General features: G+C 38.2%; 1 long non-coding RNA gene across 1 annotated transcript in view; it reads right to left on the reverse strand.

The window, feature by feature from the left end:
• Positions 1 to 685: 685 nt before the first annotated feature.
• Positions 686 to 12,703, reverse strand: part of LOC138156973 (uncharacterized) — a 32,467-nt gene continuing 20,449 nt past the window's right edge. The window contains exons 2-3 of the long non-coding RNA XR_011167252.1: positions 4,702 to 4,791; positions 686 to 1,579 (exon numbers count right to left, since the gene is read on the reverse strand). This is a non-coding gene — a long non-coding RNA (uncharacterized lncRNA). The remainder of the gene's footprint in view (positions 1,580 to 4,701; positions 4,792 to 12,703) is intronic.

Below are 12,703 nucleotides of genomic sequence, written 5' to 3' on the forward strand. Positions count from 1 at the left end.
TTGAGTTGAATGATCATATTTCTTAGAATAGCTTACTAATTCACTGATACTCTTCAAACAATACTGCTGTTAATGTATACAATATTCCCTTGGTTCTGCTTGTTTCACTCTGCATTATTTCATGCAAGTCTTTCTATGTTTTTCTAAAACCAATCTGCTCTTCATTTCTTACAGTGTAGTAGTACTCCATCACAATCATATACCACAATTTATTCAGCCATTCCCCAATTGATGGGCATCCCATCAATTTCCATTTCTTTGCCACTATATAGAAAGATGCTATAAATATTTTATAACATGTGGGTTCTTTTCTTTTTGCCCTGATCACCTCAGGAAACAGATCTAATAGTGGTATTTCTGGGTCAAAGAGTATACACAGTTTTACAACTCTTTGAGTATAATTCCAAATTTTTCTCTAAAATAGTTGGATCAGATCACCATTCCACCAACAGCACATTAATGTTCTAGTTTTTCTATATCCCCTTGAGCATTTATAACTTTTTCCTTCTAATATTTTAGCCAATCTGCTAGGTGTGAGATGATTCCTTAAAGTTGTGTTGGTTTGCATTTCTCTAACCAATAATTTAGAGCATTTTTTTCATATAACTATATATAGATTTGATTTCTCCTTCTAAAAACTACTGTTCATATCCTTTGATCATTTATCAATTGGGAATGACTCATATTTTTAACAAATTTGACAAAGTTCTCTATATATTTTGAGATATGAAGCCTTTATCCAAGAAACTAGTTATAAAAATTTCCCCTCAATTTTGTTTTCCTTCTAATCTTGACTACATTTGCTTTATTTGTACAAAGCCTTATTAATTTAATGTAATCAAAATTATTTATTTTATATCCCACAATACTATCTATTCTTGTTCATTCATAAATTCTTCCCTTATTCATAACTCTGATAGGTAATATGTTCCTCATGCCTTTAATTTACTTATGATATCTCCCTGTATATCTAGGTCAGAATTTTAAAAAAATAATCAACAAATGATTAGCACATATTATATTCTCTACATCTTTCAAAGATGAGATGGTAAAGATATCCTGCTTGTGAAAACCGGCTTATTTCCTATTAATGGCCTCAGCAAGTATGTCATCTATCTGTATATAGATGACCTTCATAAGGATTTTATATAGTTGAGAAAAGAGGCATATAGATAGTTGCTGATATTTCTTCAGTCATTCCTTTTGAGGAATTAGTAAGGTCTTGTATGTTTTTCCCCTCTTTAGTACCTTGTAAATTGGTTTGTCATAGTTATATTGCCTACAGCATGAATATTTTCCATTTGCACCTGATCAAATCTGACAGCTTTTCCCATCTTTGTTCTCTTTAGTGCCATTTCTTCATTTTCCATGAGCACCTTAGGGACTAAGGTGTTAAGGTACAAGTGTAGTAGTTCTCACTATCCTTGTGACAATTTTTACAAATAGTTTGCATTTTTTTTCTCTGTTTGTATACTTCATTTTCATCCTTGGATGCCCATGGGTTAGATAACTTCTTTATCTTCCACTGCTTTTCTTTTATTTCGGAGAGGATACTAATAATTTTCACCCATTGTCCTTCCTGAAATTATAAAGACAAGTTTATGTTATAACCTGTTATGTTGCTTTTGGCAGCCATGTCCCTCCATTTGGCAAGTAACTCCAATTTTTGATGACTAAGCTGGTTTTTTTGCTCTTTTGGTTTCCTTTTTGTTGCAATTAATTTACATTGGTTTAACTTCTTGATAAAAATTATCATAGTCAGTGTCAATATCATTTCTATTGTTCATTTTTCAATTTTAAAATTTTCAATAGCTTAAATAATTCAGGGCTAAATCTTAATTGCACACCATGTATTTATCTCATTCTAAATCTTTTTATTTATTATAAATTTGGTTCTTACCTCTAACAAGTTGATGATCTAACAATACATAGAAAGCTGGATCAGAGATAACTTCTATGTTCACAGTAAATTTTTTCTTGTCTGCTAAAATGTAACCAATTCCATTCTTATTTTTTTTGCCTTTTGGAGGGGAAATGCAGGGCAATTGGGGTCAAATGATTTGCCCAAGGTCACATAGCCAGTAAATGTTATGTGTCCGAGGCTGGATTTGAATTCAGATCCTCCTGAGTCCAGGACTGGAGCTCTATTCACTGTACCACCCAGCCACCCCAATCAATTCCATTCTTGATGTCCATGTCCAGTGCCTACCCATTCTTTTCTAAAAGAAAAATTTAATGACATGAAGATGTGTGTGACACTTTGCCATACAACTAGGTCCCAGTTAGCATGAATAATGAATCCCCTGAAGTGGTTGCATGTATTCAAATTGCCACTACTCAAGGTTATAATCAAGAGAAAATTTGATAATTGTTTCCAGCCCAGTGGGAATATGCAGTATGCATGCAAACAATGCAACCATTTCAGGGAATTTGTTGTTCACTATCATTAGGATCTTGTTATATTCTATAAATCTTTGGCCTCTCTTATTTCTTTCTCCTAAACCCTACTTTCCAATATATTTCTACCAATCTTTACCTTTTTTCACCTTTTCACTATAGTCACCAAGAATCTAAATGTGATTTGATTTGAAATGGAGAGTTTTATCAAGTTCTTCATAGAATTTATCTACCCCTTGTCCTCTCCAACTGATATTGGTTCATAAGCTGCAATTATTTTCATGATAGTCTTTTGCCAAATGCTTATCATTGTGCTATAAAAAGCAATGATCAAATATCTGATAAAATAACATTACTTGGAGATTTGGAGACTATGACAAAACCTGCTCTGTTGACTCTTTCCTTTGCCTCTCTCAGGAGTATCTGTGAGCCATCCTTCAATTTAGCTGCCATTCCCTTCTTTCTTCTGGATTTATTTATAGCAAGACTCATGTGATTCAGCTCCTCTAGTCATATGTCCACTCATTGGGCATTGGAGAAGGTACCTGTAGGGTACCAGTAGCCAAACTAAAATTTTTGACAGTCCAAAACCTGTGTGATTTAGAGGAACCGCCTGCCCATATCCCTGCTACTCTACTGCCATCACAGTATTTATACACAGGAGGGAGGACCATTTTGGGGGGAAAAAAACCTTTTTTTTCCCTGTTTCATGGGTTCTCATGACCAAAATGTTTCTTTGTCAGGTGACCATTTATGCTGGTAATGTGCCTTTCAGTGATTAGCTAGGATAGTTATTGAAAGACAGATTAGGTCCATTCCTGGGACCATGATCAGGATTAAATCAATTCCACTTTTTTGGGAGTAACTTTGAAATGTTTGTAAAGCTCAAAGAAATGAGGGAACAGGCCCAAGCTTGATTTAAGGAACTTTTGTCTCTCCTTTACATTAAGCTGGTTACTTTGCTCATGGGAATTTAGGTTTAGCTAAACATGCTAAGCCACAGGATTACATATATATGTTCTCAAATAGTTTTAACAGATGGTCTCTTTGGCATGTGAAGAAGCTTCTACTGACTTACTGGGTTATTTTTCCAGTAGCAAGGATGAACATATATGGATCTTACTCCTGGTCTCCTTCCTAAGACTACTGTGTCGTGAGAATATACAATAGTTTTTCACAGGGGTCTCATCAGCAACAAGTTTTAACTAACTTTAGCTAACTAGTCTGATGGCTCAGCTCAGTATTTCCCATATCCAGAGAACCCTGGTGCTGTGTGGTATGAATAATGATTCCATGAGGAAATTTCAATGCTTACAGTATTGTTCCTTTCAAAATATAAGTTTAATTTCTTCTATTTTGTTGTAAAATTTTACTGATCCTTAGAATACCAAGGGTGGGGTTTTTTTTTAATCAACTTAGACCAGCATCTCTCCCTTCCATCAATATATATTTTAGCCATAAATGATCCTATAGCTAAATTGGTTTGGGAAATGCTATTTAGGAAGCACTTACAGAAAAGGTAAGGTATGGCTAAGAGGAGAGAGAAGTTGACAACATGAGTGTGACTGGAACTAGTGAAATGTTTATGGCAAATGATGACTATATGAGAAAAGCTAATCCACCCACTCATGTCAGTAATTCCAGATATGTGACCATAATGGCCTAGAGAATCAACCCCTCTCACAAAGTTCATTGTTACTTGTCTTTGTACCCATGCAGGGCCACAGTCAAATTTTTCATACTAATGATGTCCCAGAAATAGTTATAGTGCCCAAGAAAATATCAGTACTTCAGTGAGGAGAAGACTTGCAACTGAAGGCCAGTAGTCTCCAAATGCACCAGTATGTTACCAGGTTTATACTTAAACTTAATGGGGTAGCAAAGATGCCAGGAAGAAATCAAACAGGCTTTGAAGCTCTTCTGGCGTGTTGTTTCTAACTAAGTAGTTCGCTGACTATGTTAGCTTTCAGAATTGACCAAGTTGAAGGGGATATGTGTGGTTTTGAAACAACAGACTCTCTCATTATCAACCAAACCATGAGAAAACACATTTTAAGCAGTTGATTTTGAAATATTATGTGTGAATAATATCTTTCAGATGACTAATTTATTTTTAATTTAAAATAAATTATGTTGATCTCTTTTGTTTTTATATTACCTAAATTTCCCCTACATCCCACTCTTCCCCCTCCCAAAGAACCATTCCACATAATAAATACTTTTTAAAAAGAAAAATGAAAGAGAAAGAGGGAAAAAATCATCAAAATTGATCAATATATCAGAAAAAAACCTAATAATACATACAATATTCCATATCTGTGGACCTTGTACCTCTGCAAAGATGTAGGGAAGAGACATCTTCTCACATTTCTTCTTTGGGGCCAAGTTTGTTCTCTGTAATATCATAATATTTATTTTTCTATTGTTTTGTGAGGGTTGTAGTTGTTCTATTTTTATATTGTTGCAGTCATGTATGTTGATTCTTGGTTTCACTAGCTACATTTTGCATCAGTTTATATAAGATTTTCCATGTTTCTCTGTATTCATCATGTGATATACCGTGTTTCCCTGATAATAAGACGTATCCCGAAAATAAGCCCTCCCCTTACTGTGTAAGATTCCTCTAAAATAAGCTCTCCCCCGAAAATAAGCCCTATTGAGATTGCTACTGTAGTGAAGGTGATCCCCTGCACTACACGCTACATTAGGGTGCCCTCTGTATGCACCATCCCCTCCCCCCCCTGAAACGCACGCCGTGCTCCGAGCTGCATCCAATCAGAGCTGCAGCAGTGAGCGCGTCATCCTGTTCTTCCCCAGTGATTTGCTTGCTGGCACCATTGAGAGTAGTGCCGTGGAGGAGAGCTGAGGCAGGACAACATAAAAACCCGGTATGTAAGCGGGAGTGAGGGGGCATGATGGAGGATAAAAAGACCATGATGGAGGAAAAAAGAAGAACTCAGGGGGCATGATGGAGTGAAAAGAAGGACTGATGGTCATAATTTTATTATTCTGTCTGTTTTGACCCCCAGACATGAGTACAAAAAGGAAGAGCTATACTGTTGAGTATAAGAAAGCAATTGTAGAGGAGTCACATGGCAAGAATCTTGCAGTTTTCTGTAAAGAAAAACTTTTGGATCTTCGAATGGTCAGAAAATGGAGAGCAGATTATAATAACCTCAATCAACAGGTGGATGAGGGAAAAGGGGAAAAGCGCAGGTCTGGATCAGGTCGGCAGCCCTTATATCCTGACTTGGAGATCCTCATTGGTGAATGGATTGCTGACAGGAGAGCAAAGGCCTTGGTTGTGCGCAGGGCTGATATTCAAGCATTTGCCCTTTCAATGGCACCAGAGTTTGAAATGGTCTCAGAAGGATTCAAAGCATCACAACACTGGTTGAACGGTTTCCTTCAATGGTATGAACTGTCCCTACGTAAGAAGATCAACAACACTGCTTAAGCTGGAAGATGCTGAAGTTATTAAACATGCACTTGCATTCAAGTTCTTTATTGATAGGAGCGACATTTCCAAGTACCAAACCTGCAATATGATTGCTATGGATGAAACTGCAGTGTTTATGGGACAAGGATCTCAAACAACAATTCATCACAGGGGTGCAACGTCAATCTACATTCCCACCACTGGCTATGAAAGTGCACGGGTCACCTGTGTTTTGGCAATTCGTTTGGATGGAAAGAAAGCCACACCTCTAATCATCAGTAAGGGCAAGAAAGATAAGATTGAACGTGTATCTGGCATTTACGTTCTTGAAACCGAAAAAGCCTGGTGTACACAAGCCGTTATAAGAAAGTGGGTTGATTTAATGCTGCCACTTGTTATGAGAGGTAACCAAAGAGGTCTGATAGTCTGGGATTCAGCCAGCACTCACCGCGCTAAAGAAATGAAGAACTTCCTTTCAGAGAGAAGAATAGATCAAGTAATGATTCCTGCAGGAATGACTGCCTATCTCCAGATCCTTGATATTGCAATAAACAAGCCATTCAAGGACCATTTGCGCATGGAAGTCAATGACTACATTGAAAATAGAATGGAAAGAAATCAGCGTGGAAACTTTGTGAAGCCCTGTCTGCAAGAAGTCGTGACTTGGGTGAAGAAGTCATGGGATAAAATTACTGACAGCTGTGTCGCCAAGGCACTACGAGCAGGTTACCTGGGCAAGACATATTCATTTAAAGAGAGCTATATTGCTGGACATGACAGATTGGGTCCACTTCTTCTGAAGGAAATGGAGGCGCAAGACATCCAGGATGGAATTCAGGGTATGGACACTTATGACGATGTTGTTGAAGAAGATGACATGATCATTATTGAATAAAGGTACATTTTTTTGTTCACATTTACCTGTTTATTAAAATTGCTGTCAATGTTCATTAAAATAAGCCCTCCCCTGAAAATAAGCCCTCTGGTGTTTTTCTGTCCCAAAAAAATATAATAAGACAGTGTCTTATTATCGGGGAAACACGGTAGCACAGCAATATTCCATTAGGCAACAATTAAAGCCAGGCACAGCAATTACTTTTAATGAACTATCTTGCTTAAATAATAACCTCAGGAATCCCTGTGTTCATTTCATCTTTGTGTTTGTTTCATGCTGACATCCTGCAGATCTTTTCCATTCCTAGGGATTCCATTGACTTCATAAATAAGTACATAATAATTGGAAACTTTGCTTGGCCCAGAAGGATCTAGTACTATCTCTGTCTCGACTAAAAGGCCTATCTGAATGGATTCACCTACAATCTGGACTGGGTTCAGTCCTAGGGAAGCCTGGCTTACAATGAAGAAGGTTAAGCTTTTTTTTTTTTTCCTTACATTCTTTTTCTCTTATTTCCTATGTACAAATGAAATGCTAGACACACATCACACACACACACACACACACACACACACACAAAACCTCACAAGCGTGCTTTGACAGAAAGACTAAAAATAGGTTTCAGTAACTTAACATTACAAGGTCACTTCCATGACCAGAAACATCCATCAATAAAATAAACATAAAAACAGAAGAAACAGCTAGGGTTCAAAAGTCTGTCTTAGGGCTGTCCTGATGGCAGCTGGGCTAGGGAAAAGGGCAAACTAGCGTTTCTCCACTCCTTCTAGGAAATTCTAGAAATACAGGATGCTTCATTTCAAAGAAGAAGAGAGATAGGGGTAGAGGTCACTTTCTTTTTAAAAGACCATTGACTCATTAGCTTATCTTACTCAGTGACCAATAAGGGGATTGCTTTGTCATTCTCAAAGTATCCAAACACTGAGCTAGTACATATAGTCATACATGGTCGGGGTATCTCTGACATGGCCTATTTACTATATCCAACCCTCCAGTTAAAAATGTGTACATAAAAGAGAGACCTCAGTTCTCTCTTAGACCTTATACATCAATGCTACCACTCCCAATGGATATGAAACATCTTTACTCAATAAATTTCATTGATTCCCTATTGCCTACAAGACCAAATGCAAAATCCTCTTGGTGTCCAAAGTCCTTCATAACCTAGCCTCCTCCTACCTTTCCAGTCTTCTGATACCTTACCCCCTAACAGGTATTCTTCAATTCAGTGACAATGGCTTCCTTGCTATTCCACAAACAAGATACTCCATCTCTCTGCTTAGGGCATTTTCTTTAGCTGTCTCCCATGCCTGGAATGATCCTTCTCCTCATCTCTGCCTACTGGCTTCCCTGCCTTTCTTTAAGTGCCAACTAAGAAGCCATCTTTTCTGGAAGCCTTTCCCAACACCTCTTAATTCTAATGCCTTCTCTCTGGTCATTGCTGTTGTTGCTGCTTGTTTGTTCAGTTATGTCTGACGTTTCATGACCCCATGGACCACAGCACAGCAGGCCCTTCTAGCCTCCACTATCTCCCCTGAAATCTGGCCAAACTCATCTTTGTCGCTTCTATGACACTACGTCTTTGTGTCACCTCTGCTGTCCCCCTCTCCTTTGGCCTTCCATCTTTCCCAACATCATGGTCTTTTCTACTGAGTTCTGTCTTCTCATGTGTCCACAGTATTTAATCTTCAGCTTCAATATTTGTCCTTCCAATGAGTAGTCTACATTAATTTTTTTTAAGTATTGACTGATTTGATCTCCTTGCTGTCCAAGGGACTCTCAAACAAAAGTCTTCTCCAGCACCACAATTCAAAAGTAAAGCTCAGACATACAGCACTACCAGAAAAACCATAGCTTTGACTATGTGGACCTTTGGGGGCCGGGTGATGTCTCTGATCTTTAGCATACTGTCCCTATTTGGTTTGTTAATTATTTCCCATTTATCCTGTTAATAGCCTGTGTGTGTGTGTGTGTGTGTGTGTGTGTTGTCTCCTCCATTTAATCATAAGCTCCTTGAAGACAAGAACTGTCTTTTGCCTCTTTTTTGTATCCCTAGCACTTAGCATGATGTAGTAAGCATACCACAGGTGTTTAATAAATGTCTGTTTATTGGTTGAAACCACAAAGCAAACTGCTAGCAACTCATCTTTTCTCAAGTTCCAACCCTCAGCTCCTTCAGGCTCATTCCTGCCATTCTCATCACATTCAGAGACCAACATAATTATTTTTTTTTCCTATGGAAAAAAGGTTCACTGCTGAGAGGAAAATGATAGCGTCAAACCCCAGCTGTGATTTACCACCTGGATACTGTTTGCCTGCCTGGTTGGTGATTCCACCTTGGATTTCCCCTGACCATTAGCTGTTCCGATTATTTGGATATCTTTTCATCAGTAATTAGTCTGTATCTGTACAGTCTGCTCTATAAACTGTACATAAAATACATCTAGTCCTCCACCATATACTCTGTTGCCTTTGTTCTATCCTCAGTGGGACTAGGGGCCACAGGGAGCTTTTTGAGGACATAGTGGTGGTATAGTGACATGATCCTGAAGCTTTAGATGCAGGATTTAACCACCAACAACAACAACAACATGCACAAAACTCAGAGAGGCGGATTCAAAAACATTTTCAAATTAAATAGTTAACGATAACTCACATATTAATAGATATGTATATATGAAGGGGGAAAGAGAGAGAGAGGAGAGAGAGATAGAGAAGGAGAGAGAGAGAGAGAGAGAGAGAGAGAGAGAGAGAGAGAGAGAGAGTTTTATAGTTTATAAACTTTTTTTTATAGTGAAAAAAGGGTGAAAATGGGAGAAAAAATAACAAGGAGATTTTCAGACAGAAGACAGTCTTTCACAGCCCATGCAATCTGATGCCTTATATCTGATTTGAAGTTCACCCTCAGATATCCATTGGAGAGCAAAAAAAACAATACCAAGGCAGAACAAAAGAGAGAGAGCATTCACAAAACAGAAAGAAACTGAGAGAGGGATCTGAACTACTCCAGCCCATCTGCTTGACAGGAAGTTCTGCTGAGTAACTTTGGTTTTAGATGAAAACCTCATGACCCATTTCTGTCAGGGGTGGGACTAGGCAACCTGGGTTGTGCTGTAGCTACTGGGGTCAGATTTCCTCCTTTATAGGAAGGGCTTGAAAAGTGAATATGGGGACTAAAGTGTTAAGAGGACTGAAGAACTGTGCCTCTGGAGGGAATAGAGGATACCTCAGCAGGCTTAAAATTCAGAAAAGCTTTTCTGTTGTGGTAAAGAGGCCAGGACAATTAATAGTTAGGGCAAGCCCATGCTGATTCCAATGGAAGGAGCACAGCCTTCTAGATCTATGGCTTTAGCTAATTAGTCTTTTTTTTTAATCATTCAAGTTTTATAAACTTTATTATAGAGAAATTACCCTCCAGTGACTAGACAACTGCCAACTCTGATTTCTCTCTCAGGCTCTTAATGGGGGGAGGGGTGCCAGAAGGAAGAGGGAGGGAGGGAAGGAGGGAGCTGAAGGGACTTTTCGACTTCCTAATTGTCATCAGCAAGAAACCTCAGACACTGGTCTAGCTGGTCCAACCAGATTTCAAGAGCAAAGACTCAGGAGTTTCACTTACCCAGAACTCCAGATAAAGATGACTTTGACATTTATAAGGAAATAAGGGTTGTGGGTGAAATGATCTATTACACAGTTTTGTATAAGAAAGATTTTTATATAGAAAGATTTTTCTAGACCTGAACCCCTTGTCTATGCACTCCTAGGAATGGGTGTGTTTAGGTGTGTGCACAGACCTCCTCAGTTTTAGTTCATGTGTCAGACTCCCATTTCAGGTGATTTATCCTACATATAAAATAGGTGGGGTTTTCCCCACCAAAGTGAATCCTCAGGCTGTGTATGCAACACAAGGTTATTTTTAAAGAACCGTGACCTTCATGTTAAATACTTTGCTTTATGTTTTTCGCAAAGTTTCCCCCCTGCTCATCAGTACTTTACCCTGGTTTCTGTATCCATTCCAGGGGTCTGGCAGATGTCCATTTAACATGACTCATTGCCATTATTTTCTGCCCACCCTGCTCCCCATCTCAGGCAGTGAGTGCATGCCACACAAATTCTGCTAGGCCAGCTATAACAGAAACTGTCCATTCTTTCCCCAAACCTACCAAAGCTATTCCAGTTACCTGGAGATAGTTTTTTAAGAAGAAAAAGGACCCTTTTTCATTGGAGGCCAGCTGTATTGATGAAGATCTAGGTATATCATCTTAAGAGGCCAACTGCACTCATTTCTTGGAGAGGTTTTCAGAAACTCTATCCCCTCTCCTCATATTCTTACATATTTGTCTTTTTTCCTGCAGTTCTGAATGTAATTTAATTCCAGACGACAGCAATTTAGTGCCTAGCATAAAATGATCTGGGGCAACTAGCAACTAGGTGGTGCACTAGCTGTGTGACCCTGGGCAAGTCAGGTCCCTATTTGGCTCAGTTTCCTCATCTGTTTAATAGACTGGAGAAGGAAATGGCAAACCCCTCCAGTATCTTTGCCAAGAAAACTCAAATGGGATCACAAAGAGTCAGACATGACTGAGAAGACTGAACAACAACAAAATTAACTGATATTTGTGAGAAATATAGAAGTACATTGCCTCCAATGAGCTCATCACATAGTTCTGCAATTCCTCAACTGTGCTCTGGGGTGCCACAGCAAAATCACAGGGGTGCAGCAGGGTATTTTTAAATTTTGAAGGAAACAGTAATACTCAACAACTCAGTCATGAGGCAACTACTAGTTCAAGGTAACTCAGTTTCAACATTAGATTGTGCTACATTCCTTTTGATAATGTTCTCCAAAGTTGAAGATAAGTTTTTGGCTACTTTTACTTTCAGCTACAACAACAAATAACTTCTTGAACTTTCTCATTTGCAAAACTGAGTTTTTGATAGTTATTGTGAGAAAGCAAATGCTACAGGAAAATCGATGTGGAACAAGAAATGAGAGTGGCAATGTTCAATCTGATTCCAAGGGCATCAAGAGGGTACCTAATAGATACAGACATTTCCTTAGTGATTGCAGTTATTTAAGAATGAAATGAAAATATTACTTTTTCTTTCAATTTATGTGTATTGTTTTCAAATGGATACTAGAATGCTAAGACTTATGTACTTTAGTTGTTTGAACCTAACTACTTAACAAAAGAAACTATTAAATATTTCTTTTTACCTGTGGGTGCTATGAAAAAATTATTGAAACACTAAGGGCACTGTGAATTGAGAAAGTTTGGAAACTTCTGGCCTAGTTGGTAGTTAAGTTCACAATTCTCTCCCTATATTCAAGCACGCTTGGTCCTCCATCCATGAAGTAATGGTTAAGTCCAAACTAACCATTTTGATATTTGCAAGGCTTGAGTAGCAGAACAAGACAGACTATCTTTGAACAGGTCCAAGTTGGAGTAGATAGTAAAACTCCCTTTTTTTTCTTTTTAAACTGAGACATGGAAGGGACCTTCGAGGTAATTTCATTCAGTCCCTTTGTTTCACAGATGAGAGAACAGAGGAATAGAGAGGTTTGCCTGAGGCCATAGAGGTAAGTGGTACAGCTGAAATCTGAGCCCATTTCCTGTCATTTCAAATCCCATGATCTTTTTGCTGTTCTGTCTTAAGAAAAAATTCTGTATTGCATTTGTCTTGGTATCCTCCATGATTGGTATCTTCAATGTGCCTTGCATATAGAGTTTAACAAATATTTGTTGAATTGAATTATAGGTCACTGTAATCTATGGTTTGATATATGCCTTTTGATGATGATCTAAAGACAAATACACAATTATGTGTAAAAGAGATTATAGTAAAACTATATCTCTCTCCTGAAAATTCACCCAATGGTGGAATTGTGGAATTCCTTGTGGAATTTTGCTCAAGTTTCCAGAGGGGAATCCAAAATTAGAGAAAGGCAATACAGC

Source organism: Petaurus breviceps, unplaced genomic scaffold (genome assembly GCF_028583685.1).
Source record: "Petaurus breviceps papuanus isolate PSGF00001 unplaced genomic scaffold, PetGlider_PUasm1.0 164, whole genome shotgun sequence".
Lineage (NCBI taxonomy): Eukaryota > Metazoa > Chordata > Mammalia > Diprotodontia > Petauridae > Petaurus > Petaurus breviceps.